At 42.5% G+C, this 14,355-nt stretch overlaps 1 pseudogene; it reads right to left on the bottom strand.

Moving 5' to 3' along the window:
• Positions 1–5,712: 5,712 nt before the first annotated feature.
• On the bottom strand, positions 5,713–5,834 carry LOC111820424 (uncharacterized; annotated as a pseudogene).
• Between the last annotated feature and the right edge of the window lie 8,521 nt (positions 5,835–14,355).

Genomic DNA, 14,355 nt, shown 5'->3' with positions numbered 1-14,355 from the left:
GTGAAAAAGTATATAAGCCCTCCGGGCAGATTTTCAGTTTGTAATTTGCTTAGAGCTGGCTGACAAGATAGCTGTCTGATTCTGAGACATGCTTTAATTTTGTGTGGATGTGTTCATCTTGAATTCCAGAAAAGAGAACTACTGTTTAGTAGCAAAAAGCTACTTGTTGACGCTGGACCTGCTTCAGGTACTAAATGTTTTCCAAAATACATGGAAATCATACAGTTGAGTTTAATTTATTACCCCCCTCCCGTCAGTTAAATTGGAGAAGGAAGTACAGTTCTGTATGTTTATTTTCTCCTTGTTATAAAGGTATATATAGTATGCATTTGTTATAGAAAATATGGAAGGAATAGAACAGTGTGGAGAAGAAAGTAAAAACATCCTGCAATCCCCCAACTCCAAAAAAAAAAAAAACCTTCACTAGGTTTGAAGGACCAGTGGGCCCATGTGGAACACAGGATGTGGACACATGATAAAGTCCTTGAGCAAGGGGGCTACAGTCAATCTCCATGCACTTGAAGTGTGCAACAGCATTGGTGGCAAATGCTTCAGAAACATCCAGAGAGGCTTCTCTCCACATTGGCAAATTGAGACATTGGCAGCCTTGGGGTAGATAGCCCCTCTCCCCATCCTGCAAATTCCTCCTGAGTCATTCAGGAGGTCCCTAGGGAGCACCACAACTGTGCCAGACAGAGAACATTGACCCCTTGGCTGCTGCCTCCTTTCTGTCCTCTCCGGATGCTGGAGTGGGGTTCCATCAGCCTCAGCTTGCCCACTTGATGTCTTCTGCTCCTGCTCCTCCATTCCCAGTGCATAATGGCCTCTGCCACTTCCTCCCATGCTGTGCCCCAAGGTATCCCAGCAATCGCTATGCTGACGAGAGGCAAATCCCCTTTACCCCTGCTTGTGTTCCCAAAGCCCGGTTTTCCATTTCTTAAAGACCATGGGTTCTGCTATTTTATGGATACCTCCTTCAGTCCCCCAGCTCCTAGGAACACCATAGAATAGATCCCTAATGAGCCTGTCCTGCTGGCCCTTTAGAAATGCCCAAACCAAAAAATCAGTTGCCACTGAATTGATTCTGACTCATGGCGACCCCGTGTGTTACAGAGTAGAATTGCTCCATAGAATTTTCTTGGCTATAATCTTTACAGAAGCAGTTCACCAGGACTTTCTTCCCAGGAGGCACTGGTGGGCTTGAATGCTAACCTTTAGTTTAGCAGCTGATTGCAAACCACTTGCTTCACCCTTAGAAATGCCTAAACCAAAAAAAACGAAACCCGTTGCTGTCGAGTCAATTCCAACTCGTAGCGACCCTATGGGACAGAGTAGAACTGCCCCATAGGGCTTCCAAGGAGCGGCTGGTGGATTCAAAGTGCCGACCTTTTGGTTAGCAGCTGTAGCTCTTAACCGCTGTGCCACCAGGGCTCCTAGAAATGCCCAGGTGTGTCTAAATCTACAGCGGGGCATAGGGTAGTCCTGAGAGCCTCAGCTGCTAACCAAAAGGTCGGTACTTTGAACCCACCAGCCATGCCAGGGGAGGAGAGAGATGTGTCAGCCTGCCTCTGTAAAGAGAACAGCCTTGGAAACACTATGGACAGTTCTACTCTGTCCTGTAGGATTGCTATGAGTCGGAAGCGACTCGATGGCAACGAGTTTTTGCTTTCGGTAAGGAGCCATGGTTAAAATGTAGACTTCATGGCCTTACTCCCAGAGATCCTAATTTGTAGGTCTGGGTTTTGAGTGCTGGGTGCTGCATTTTTATTAAGATCCTCAGGGATACTGGCACAGGGGTGGACTGAGAAACATCAATGCTTTGAACGGGGACTCTCCCCTGCCTTGATTGTGCTCGTCTCTCTTGCTAGATCTTGAGCTTCTGTTGGTGAGGAATGATGGCTCATTCATCTCTTGTCTTAGTTTTCTACTGTTGCCGTAACAAAAAATATCACAAGTCGATGGATTTAAAGAATGGAAATTTATTTTCTCACAGTTCTGGAGGCTAAAAGTCCAAATCAGTGTCTCAGCCATGTCAATTCCTTCTGTTGGCCTCTCTCCTATTTTCTGGTGTCTGCCAGCAATCCTAGGCATTCTTTTGCTTGTAGATAGTTCCCCACATGGTGTCTGTCTTCCCCTTGTGTGTCTCTGTGTCTATTCTGCTCTTTTTATAACACCCAGAGGTGCTTAGGTTTAGGACCCATGGTACTCTGGTATGGCATCATTAACATAACAAAAGAAAACCCCCTCTTTCCAAACAGGGTCATATTTACAGGTACAGGGGTTAGGGCATCCACATTTCTTTTCGAAGGACACAATTCAATCCATAACACATCTCTATGCCTTAGTGTCTAGCCCATACCTGGCACCCAGTGAGACATCCATAAATGTCTGCCGCATGAATGAGTGGAGATGCTGGGTGTGGAAACTCGTCTTTAGCAGGCTGAAAGAACTGGCTGAAAACCCATCCTCAGTGCACTGTCCTGATAGCAGGCTGCCTGGTCCCCAGATGGTGAGAACAGAATTTAGACAAGGGGAGATGGGAAAAGAGTATCAGGAATATACAGAACCAGCTCCCAGAAGGCAAACGTTGTCAAGGCAACAAGCAGTTAAGGCCCAAATGGTGAATCCACATGTGCCTTAGGCTTAGTATCTTTGGAGTTACAAAAAGAGGCCACTGAGCAGCTTCTGATGTGTGGATGATGGAGCCAGACTAGTTGATGGCCATGTTGCAAGAAGAGGGGGGTTGCACCCCGGAAAACTCTGATTTCCCATGCCTTTAGATTTTTTAGAGGAGAGTTCATTTTTTTAAAGACTTTTTTTTTGCTTTAACAAAGAGAAATTTATTTTCTCCCAGTCTAGGAGGCTACAAGTCCAAATTCAGGGCGTCAGCTCCAGGGGAATACTTTCTCTCTTTGTCAGCTCTGGAGGAAGGTACTTGTCATTAATCTTCCCCTGGTCTAGGAGCTTCTCAGCGTGGGGACTTGGGTCCAAAGGACACATATTCTCCTGGCTCTTGTTTCTTGGTGGTATGAGGTCTCCCTTTAAAGACATTTTTTACTCTTTGAAGTATCTGTGGGAGACCAATAACGTTTGACCTAAGAGGAGGAATTGGCAGTTTCTTAGAGCAGAGGTTTGGCTTTCATGGTCAAATTGTGCAATATGCATAGCCCATGGAAACCCTGGTGGCGTAGTGATTAAGAGCTACAGCTGCTAACCAAAAGGTCAGCTGTTTGAATCCACCAAGTGCTCCTTGGAAACCCTATGGGGCAGGTCTACTCTGTCCTATAGGGTCGCTATGAGTCGGAATCAACTCAACAGCAATGGGTTTGGTTTTATTCCTTTTTTTTTTTTTTAATCAAACAAACCGTGTGTGTGCATGTGCAGTGTTCTTATTAAACAGAAGACAAACGCTGAGCAGACAGTGGCTTTAGTCTGGGGAAGCTCCTCCGTGAAACACTGTCTGGTTTAGGTGGCTCTCTGCCCTCCCATCCCCACCCCGTGACCCTTCTTCTCCTTCAGAAGTTGCATCTCCAGCACCACCTCCCCCAGATGGCCTATCCTCTGACACACCAGAGGAGCCTTTAGAACTGCATCTGTCTGCACCACAGTCAAGGGAAGGACACCATCTTTATAAGCAGAACTACAGGTCACTGAGTTCTTGCCACACCTGAACTTCATGCTCACCTAGCACTTCACATACATTACCCTCATAATAAGCCTTTGAGAATGATTTCGCTACGGGAAGGAGACTGAGGCTCAGAGAGGCAGAATAACTTGCCCCAGGTGCAGCTGGATTTAAACCCAGAGCCACTGAACTCCCAAGTCCCACTCAGCGTCTTTGGTAGGCTGCATTTCCTCTTTACTTTTTGCTTAAAAAATGGAATTTAAAATCCATCTGTGTTTTTGTTGATTAGTTAGTAATGGCAGCAGGGCATCGTTTGTTTTCTGAACTGGACTAGGGGTGGTGTTGTGTTTGGGGTTTGCCCTCTCTTAAGTCCTTGTCCTGAGCTTGGGTCTGGGCAGAACTGAGCCGTAGGTCAAGGTTACCTACCTCCATTCCCAGCCCCTGCCTTCAGCCTTCCTTAACCAATTTTGATTAAGCCCTTCCCCCAGGGGACCCAGTGCTTGCCAAAGTAGCTGCCATCAGGGAGCGTTTGCTTCAGGATTATTGGTAAGTTAAAATACTCCACGGCCCATGAGACTTTATAAGCCTGAGTGGCTTCATAGAGATGTGGGTCCTCTTTGCCTCACATTCTCTGATTCAAAGGTTAATAACTAAGAATATATGAAAATAAAAAATAATTGCCACTTTTTTTTGAGACTCGTATTTGGAAATAATTTCAAACATACAAAGAAGTTGGAAAAATAAAAATAGTACAAGGAACACCTGAATACCTTTTACCCAGATGTATCTATTGTCACCTTTTTATTCAATTTGCTTTATTGTTTTCTCCCCTCTCCCTCTCTCCCCCCCACCCCCTATACACGTATATGTATCAATATTAGTACCAGTTGTCATTGACTTGATTCCAACTCATGGCAACCCCATGTATTTCAGAGTAGAATAGTGCTGATTTCATAGGGTTTTCAGTGGCTGATTTTCAGGAAGTAGATTGCCAAACCTTTCTTCCAAGGCATCTCTGGATGGACTCCAACCTCCTACCTTTTGATTAGCAGCCAAGTGTGTTAACCATTCACACCACCCAGGGACTCTGACTCTCTTTCTCTCTATATATAAAGTAATTTTTTTGAAACGTTTGAGAGTAAGTTACATACTTCATGACAATTTACCCCTAAATACTTCAGTGTGTATTTCTTAAGAATAGGGATGTGCTATTACATAACCACAATACTTAACAAAGTACTTTTGTCTAATCTACCCTCCATATATCAGTTTTGTTAGTTGACTTACTATGTCCTTTATAGCATTTCCTCACCCTCCAGTACAGGATCCAGTACAGGGTTAGGTATTGCACTTTGTTGTCATATCTCTTTAGACTCCTTTAACCTGGCTTTTAGGACACGGATATTTTTAGAGTACAGACCCCCTATCCCCCATCCCCAATGCACACTTTTTTGTTTGTTTTAACAGAATGTTCCTTATTTTCTGTTTGTCTGATGTTTCCTCATGGTTAGACTGAGTTTACACAATTTAGGCCTGAATACTGCCCAGGGGATGTTGTGCCCTGCTCAGGGTGTTACATGTGGAGCCACACAGTATCATCTGTCCTGCACAGATGATGTTAATTTTGATCATCAGGTCAAGGTGTTATACAATCATTGTCTCGTTACTGTTATGTTTTTCTCTCTTTTGCAACTAACATGCAATACTTGGGGAGACACTTTAAGACTCTGCAAAATCCTAACAGCAAAAGTTTTGAGAGCACTTTTTTTGTGCTGGGCACCATGCTTTACATCCGTGGCCTCTTTTCATCCTAGAAGGCTCCTTCCACCTTTCATGCCCACAAGTCTGTCTTCTCTTGACCTTTCCTGGGTGAGCCCTGTCAGGAGAAGGATCAGATATGAGGTTGCTAATGCTGTGATTAGAAAAAACTCATTGCCATCGAGTCGATTCCAACTCATAGCAACCCTATAGGACAGAGTAGAACTGCCCCATAGGGTTTCCAAGGAGCACCTGGTGGCTTTGAACTGCTGACCTTTTGGTTAGCAGCTGTAGCTCTTAACCACTATGCCACCAGGGTTTCCTTACAAAGCCTACAGCACCCAGTATTCCCAGGCAGTCTTCCATCCAAGTACTAACTAGGCCCAACCCTACTTAGCTTCCAAGATCAGATGAGATTGGGTGCTTTCAGGGTGGTATGGAAGCTGCAAACGGAACTGGAACATAGAAAAAAAAAAGAGAAGGAGAAATTAAATTAGAGGGTCTTGTTGAGATGGTGAAATTGCCTTGGGAGACTCACTCAGCCCCAGCCCCAGGAAAAAGAGAAGCAGACTGGAGGGGGACGTTGAACAAGTTACAGTCACCAAGTCACACTAGTGAACTTCTGGTCTGGTTTAGTGAGACTGAGTCCCTGGCCTCTGATGCTCCGGAGATGGACCCCTCTATGGGGTCCACAGCCCCGACCCTTATCTTTACAGAGTTCTAGGCAGACAGCAGCATCTCAGAACATCTGAGAAAGGCTGCCTTCTAGAGCTGGGCCAACAGCTGCCAAGGCTTTTAAAAAAGGCCATGAAATCCAACAGCGTCATGAAAAAAAGAGCAAGTCCCAACTTTAATTGCTTCAGAACCCCAGAAGAGCCATTTGAACTCCTGCCCATACCCCACAGTGTGCACAGCCGTTCCAGGACCAAGTGGAGGCCAAGTGGCCTGACAGAGCTGAGCTGTGCTGGAAGCACAAATCTGTCCAACCAATCACAGAGAAATTCCCCCTGGCACAGGACTGCCGAGGCACCAGGTCATCCCTGGGGTCAGGGAGCCAGACTTTCATCCAGCTCTTCTGCAAAACAAAGGAAACAAGCCCATAAAAGTATCTTCATTATTAAATTCTATTGTGTGCACCCCAAATAGGCTGACAAGAGGCCCCTTTGATTGGTGGGTCCCTGAAGAAGAGTTGCCAAGAAGCATTGTGTGGTTGCTCTACCAAATTGGGAAGGAAACAATGCAGACATTTGTTCATTCATTCATTTATTTAACCAGTGAATTTTTCTTGAGTACCTACTATGTGTGTAGAGACCCAGGACACTGAGCTGGAGATAAAACGGGAAGAAAACTCCCTAATAAAAAAAGCAAAAATAGATTTGTTTTGATAGGGTGAATAGGGAAAATCTCTACTTTTCCTATTACTAAGAAAATGTATAGCATAGCCGCTAGTAATATTTATAAATATAAAACCTAGAATCTACAAAAAGAATGCTCTTTTTTTTCACACTGGGGGGAAAACAAGGAATGTAGGCTGACCATTAATTAGAATTGGTCATTAACTGCTGAGAGGTGGTGTTCCCCTTTGACCTTGAGCTTCATAACTGGTCACAGACCCTGGAGTGATTCAGCACTTTTCTATGCCCTATCTTGTTCTTGTGGAAAATAGGTCAGGTAAGTCAGAAGCTGCCCAGAGGGAAGAGGCTGGAAAGAAGTTCAGAAACCAGTCTGTCTGGGGAGCAGAGGTGAGGACCTGAGACGCAGGCTACAGGACAAGAGCACCTGCTTCTCCAGGGACCCCAACAGCCTGGGGGAGAGCCACTGGCTTAGGCAACACCTTGGTGCCAGGGATGACCTGGTGCCTCGGCAATCCTGTGCCAGGGTGTTTTTTGGGAAATGGAAGCAGCAGGGCTTTTTCTGAGCCAATGCGCAGACTTCTGGGAACAGTTGAGATTTCTGCTGTTTAAGGAATTAAATGGTTGGAAGCTCACTTACCCATTGAAATGTTCCCCAGGATGATACTGAAATGTCGGACAGGGGTTTTCTTCTGATGCAGAGACATTCTGGGACCAGATGGTGCATTGCAGGGGGAGGTGATTGAGAGAGAAGCCCTGCCTGGGAGCCATTTCTGCAGGATGGAGGGTGGTGTCTGACAGCCACTCAAAGCCAAACCTAGGGAACAATGTTTCTTCTTCCATTCTGGCCTCAAGTCTGGGGCAAGATTTGTGCTTTTAGTAATCTTTTGAAGAGAATGAGGAAATCATTGTTAGGGCAGCTTCTTCTGGCCATCCCTGGCTTTTCTGCCTCCTGCCATAATCATCCGCAGGACTTTCCCTGAGTTATTTTATTATTCACTGATCCAAGTGACTGGTTACATTTCCAGCCAAGCTGATAGGATAGCCATCTCTCCCAACTTTCCATCTTCTTCTTCTTCTCCACTTTATAAGTTCCCTAAGAAAGTCATCTCTGTGCTCTGAGAATGACCAAATCCCTGGACAGACTCATGGATCAGTCAGGCATCTTCTGTGGCACATGACAGAAACCAAACCCAACCAGGATCAAATGGAGATTTAGTAGCTCACACTATTTATGAATCCTGGAGGAGCTTCCACTCTGTCTAGATCCAGGTGCCCAAAGTGTCATCAGCTTGTATTCTCTCTCCCTCTCCCTCTCTTCCTTCCTTTCCTCCTTCCCTCTGCTCTCCTAGATGTTGGCTTCATTCCCAGACAGATGTTCTGATCCTGGGATCTCTGGCAGCTCTGGCTCGTGTACTCACAGTTTAACTACTTCCGTGGAAGGAAAGTTTCTCTTCTTCAATAGTTCCAGCAAAGGTTTCAGAATAATGTTTCATTGGCTGGTTTGTCCAGGAATGAAATATAATGGTTGGCACATCCTCGGTCAAGACCACCCAAACTGAAGACATTTCACAAACGAGTAACCTGCTGCTGTTGTCACAAGAAAGGAAACAGATGCTGCACTGATAAAAAGACAGATGCCAGATGATGACATATAGACAGCGACACCCACCTGAATTCTAGCTTCCCTGTGACATCCTTACCAATACAGAACATTGCCAAAAATCAAAAAGTAAGAGAAACAAAATAAACAAAACATCTGAGAAGTCAGGATTGAAGTCACAAGACATTTCACTTGTTTTATTTATTTATACATACCCTGCTTATTTTCAAAAATGCCAGGGTGAAGGAAACCTTCAATGAGATGGATTGACACAATGACCGCAACAATGGACTTGAGCATGCCAGCAACCATGAAGATGGCTTAGGACTGGGCAATGTTTAGTTCTGTTATACATGAGGTATCTGTAAGTCAGAGCTGACTCAATGGCAACTGACAACAACAATTTGCAAAAAAAAAAAAAAAAAAGCATTAAATTACTCTCTCCGCTTTTATTATTTCTGTTATACATGAGGTATCTGTAAGTCAGAGCTGACTCAATGGCAACTGACAACAACAATTTTAAAAAAAAAAAAAAAAAAAGCATCAAAGCAACTTTCTTTTATTCACATGTGAAACCCATCAGGTCCCCGGTCAGAGCCCAATTTCACTAATTTTATACATAATTCCAACAAATTCTTTAAGCTTCCAGATATAAAAAGCAGCAAATAATTAAATGTAGGGGAAGATACCACAGATAGGTGAACTGAAAACAGCATCAAATGATAGGCACTAGCCAGAGGGGAGCTAGGAAAATTGCTATAATAGTCCCAAAAACTTAAGACCAACTGTCTGGGCCCACTCAGCGTGGGATTAAATAATCTTGGAGTCTTCATCTATTCTAGATTGGGCCATTGATTGATATTTTTACTGATGACTCTGAGTGGAAGAGAATGTAAAATTATGTCCACTTCATCTTGCTTAGGAAGTTGAATATATTTGTTTAGAAATATTTTTGTCTCACAGGACTAAAATGTTAAAGTTTTGTATTTAAATGGTTAAAATCTCAGGTATTGGGAAACTTGACTATCTAGAATGACTTATAGCACAGATTTGAGATGAGTCCATGTAGCAGGTTTTAAGCTTGGACACAGGTGTGTTTGAGGTTTAAATCAGTTGACTCTTGGTACAAATTATACTTCTTATCTTGAAAGGTGTAATTTGAGGCTTCGCACAGACCTTTGCAAATATTACTAACGTGATTCATAGAGCAATGACTCAGAATCACAAGAACCAGTTTTTCACTTGGAATGCATGTGGCCTTACAAACAAGTGATCAAATGGATTTGGTGCCTCCTCCAATTAAAAAAAAATTTTTTTTAGAAATGTAATTCAAGGTGTTTGATCTAAATTCTAAGGCTGCTAAAACCATGTATCTTTTTATTTGGGTGGTTATGTACAATGTCCTGGACCCTTGGAATTGCACTTTGGCCAAGTATATAACCCTTCTTATTTGGAAGGAATCCTGGGGGAAAGCTGGGCTCTGCTTCTCACTAGGTATACCTTGAAGATATTGCAGGTTCAGTTCGAGATTACCGCAATAAAGCGAGTCACACAAATTTTTTGGTTTCCCAGTGTATATAAAAGTTATGTTTACACTTTACCACAGTCTATTAAGTGTGCAATAACATGTCTGAGCCTTCAGTGAGTCGTAATCTTTTTGCTGGCGGAGAGTCTTGCCTTGATGTTGACAGCGGCTGACTGATCAGGGTGGTGGTTGCTGAAGGCTGGGGTGGCTGTGGCAATTTCTTAAACTAAGACAAAAATGAAGTTTGCTGCATTGACTCTGCTTTTCACAAAAGATTTCTCTGTGGCATGCCATACTGTTTGACAGCATTTTACCCACAGTAGAATTTCTTTCAAAATTGGAGTTAATCCTCTCAACCCCTGCCACTGCTTTATTAACTAAGTTTATGTAATATTCTAAATCCTTTGTTGTCATTTCTACAATGTTCACAGCATCTTCACCAGGAGTAGATGCCGTCTCAAGAAACCACTTTCTTTGCTCATTCATATGAAGCAACTCTTCATCAGTTAAAATTTTATCATGAGATTGCAGCAATTCAGTCACATCTTCAGGCTTCACTTCTAATTCTAGTTCTCTTGCTATTTCCACCACATCTGCAGTTACTTCCTCCACTGAAGTCTTGAACCCCTCAAAGTCATCCATGAATATTGGAATCAACTTCTTCCAAACTCCTGTTAATGTTGATATTTTGACCTCCTCCCATGAATCACGACTGTTCTTAATGGTATCTAGAATGGTGAATCCTTTCCAGAAGATTTTCAATTTATCTTGCCCAGATCCATCAGAGGAATCACTATGTATGGCAGCTATAGTCTTACGAAATGTATTTCTTAAATAATATGACTTGAAAGTCGAAATTACTCCTTGATCCATGGGCTACAGAATGGATGTTGTGTTAGCAGGCTTGAAAACAGCATTAATTTCTTTGCACATCTCCATTAGACATCTTGGGTGACCAGGTACATTGTCAATGAGCAGTAATATTTTGAAAGGAATCTTTTTTCTGAAAATATTCACTTAACCATGTTGTGAACAGATATGCTGTCATCCAGGCTTTGTTGTTCCATTTATAGAGAAAAGGCAAAGCAGATTTAGCATAATTCTTAAGGCCCTGGGATTTTTGGAATGGTAGATAAGCATTCCACCATGAGTCTGTCAGTTTGTTGTACTGCAGTGGCTTGTGTGTTGCTGTGATACTGGAAGCTTTCCACAGGTATTTCAAATACCAGCAGGATCACCCTTGGTGGACAGGTTGCAGCAGAGCTTCCAGACTAAGACAGACTAGGAAGAAGAACCTGACAGTCTACTTCTGAAAAAATTAACTAGTGAAAACTTTATGAGTAGCAGCGGAACATTGTCTGATATAGAACCAGAAGATGAGCCCCTCAGGTTGGAAGGCACCCAAAATATGACTAAGGAAGAGCTGCCTCCTCAAAGTAGAGTTGACCTTAATGATGTGGATAGAGTCAAGCTTTCAGGACCTTCATTTGCTGATGGGGCATGACATAAAAAGAGAAGAAATAGCTACAAACATCCATTAATAATTGGAACATGGAATGTACAAAGTATGAATCTAGGAAAATTGGAAGTTGTTAAAAATGAAACAGAATGAATAAAGATTGATATTCTAGGTATTAGTGAGCTGAAATGGACTGGTATTGGTCATTTTGAATTAGACAATCATATGGTCTACTATGCTGGAAAGGACAAATTAAAAAGGAATTACATCACACTCATCTTCAAAAAGAACATTTCAAGATCTATCCTGAAGGACAACACTGTCAGTGATAGGATAATATCCATATGTCTATAAGGAAGAGCAGTTAATACAACTATTATTCAAATTTGTGCACCTACCACTAATGCCAAAAATGAAGAAATTGAAGATTTTTACCAATTCTGCAGTCTGAAATTGATCAAACATGCAATCAAGGAGCATTGATAATTACTGGCGATTGGAATGCAAAAGCTGGAAACAAAGAAGAAGGATTGGTAGTTGGAAAATATGGCCTTGGTGATAGAAACGATGCTAGTGATTACATGATAGAATTTTGCAAGACCAATGACTTCTTCATTGCAAATATCTTTTTTCAACAATGTAAATGTGGACCTCACCAGATGGAAAACACAGGAATCAAATCAATTACGTCTGTGGAAAGAGACGATGAAAAGCTCAATATCATCAGTCAGAACAAGGCCAGGGGCTGACTGCTGAACAGACCATCAATTGCTCATATGCAAGTTCAAGTTGAAACGGAAGAAAATTAGAACAAGTCCATGAGAGCCAAAATACGACCTTGAGTATATCTCACCTGAATTTAAAGACCATCTCAAGAATAGATTTAACACACTGAACACTAATGACCAAAGACCAGACGAGTTGTGGAATGACATCAAGGACATCATACATGAAGAAAGCAAAAGGTAATTAAAAAGACAAGAAAGAAAGATGTCAGAAGAAAAAAAGAAAGAAATGGATGTCAGAAGAGACTTTGGAACTTGCTCTTGAACATAGAGTAGCTAAAGCGAATGGAACAAATGATGAAGTAAAAGAGCTGAAAAGAAGATTTCAAAGGGTGGCTCAAGAAGACAAAGTAAAATATAATGAAATGTGCAAAGACTTGGAGTTAGAAAACCAAAAGGGAAGAACATGCTTGGCATTCCTCAAGCTGTAAGAACAGAAGAAAAATTCAAGCCTAGAGTTGCAATTTTGAAAGATTCTGTGGGCAAAATATTAAATGACGCAGGAAGCATCAAAACCAGATGGAAGGAATACACAGACACACTGAACCAAAAATAAATGGTTGACTTTCAAGCATTTCAGGAGGTATCATATGATCAAGAACTGACGGTATTTAAGGAAGAAGTCCAAGCTGCACTCAAAGCATTGGTGAAAAAGTAGGTTCTAGGAATTGATGGAATATCGACTGAGATGTTTCAACAAATGGATGCAGCTCTGGAGGTGCTCACTCTTCTATGGCAAGAAGTCTGAAAGACAGCTGCCTGGCCAACTGACTGGAAGAGATCCATATTTGTGCCCATTCCAAAGAAAGGTGCTCCAACACAATGTGGAAATTATCGAACAATATCATTAATATTACACAGGTAAAATTTTGCTGAAGAGCATTCAAAAGCTATTGAGCAGTACATCAACAGAGAACTGATAGAAATCCAAGTGGAATTCCGAAGAGAACATGGAGCAAGAGCCATCATTGCTGATGTCAGACGGGTCATGGCTGAAAGCAGAGACTACCAGAAAGGTGTTTGTTGTTGTTTGTTGCCGTCAAGTGGATTCCGACTCATAGCGACCCTGTGCACCACAGAACGAAACACTGCCCAGTCCTGCGCCATGCTCACAATTGTTGTTATGCTTGAGCCCATTGTTGCAGCCACTGTGTTAATCCATCTCGTTGAGTGTCTTTCTCTTTTTCGCTGACCCTGGACTTCACCAAGCATGATATCCTTCTCCAGGGACTGATCCCCCCCGACAACATGTCCAAAGTATGTAAGATGTAGTCTCGCCATCCTTCCTTCTAAAGCACATTCCAGTTGTACTTCTTCCAAGACGGATTTATTCGTTCTTTTGGCAGTCCAAGGTATATTCAATTTTCTTTGCCAACACCACAATTTAAAGACATTGATTTTCTTCGGTTTTCCTTATTCATTGTCCAGCTTTCGCATGCATGTGATTCGATTGCAAATACCATGGCTTGGGTCAGGGGCACCTTAGTCTTCAAGGTGACATCTTTGCTTTTCAACACTTTAAAGAGGCCTTTTGCAGCAGATTTGCCCAGTGCAATGCGTCTTTTGATTTCCTGACTGCTGCTTCCATGGGTGTTGATTGTGGATCCAAGTAAAACGAAATCCTTGACAACTTCAATCTTCTCTCCGTTTATCATGATGCTGCTTATTGGTCCAGTTGGGAGGATTTTTGCTTTCTTTATGTTGAGGTGTAATCCATACTGAAGGCTGTGGTCTTTGATCTTCATCGGTAAGTGCTTCAAGTCTTCTTCACTTTCAGCAAGCAAGGTTGTGTCATCTGTGTATTGCAAGTTGTTAATGAGTCTACTTCCAATCCTGATGCCCCTTGCTTGTTCATATAGCCCAGCTTCTCGGATTATTTGCTCAGCATACAGATTGAATAGGTATGGTGAAAGGATACAACCGTGACGCACAACTTTCCTGACTTTAAACTACACAGTATCCTCTTGTTGTGTCCAAACAACTGCCTCTTGGTCTATGTACAGATTCCTCATGAGCACAGTTAAGTGTTCTGGAATTCCCATTCTTCACAATGTTGTCCATAATTTGTTATGATCCACACAATCGAATGTCTTTGCATAATCAATAAAATGTAGGTAAACATCTTTCTGGTATTCTCTGCTTTCAGCCAGGATCCATCTGACATCAGCAATGATATCCCTGGTTCCACAGCCTCTTCTGAATCCAGCCTGACTTTCTGGCAGTTCCCTGTCGATATACTGCTGCAGCC

This window comes from Trichechus manatus, unplaced genomic scaffold (genome assembly GCF_000243295.1).
Source record: "Trichechus manatus latirostris isolate Lorelei unplaced genomic scaffold, TriManLat1.0 scaffold00037, whole genome shotgun sequence".
Lineage (NCBI taxonomy): Eukaryota > Metazoa > Chordata > Mammalia > Sirenia > Trichechidae > Trichechus > Trichechus manatus.
The sequence above is the reverse complement of the archived record's forward strand: the minus strand, read 5'-3'. Positions and strand labels throughout refer to the sequence as shown.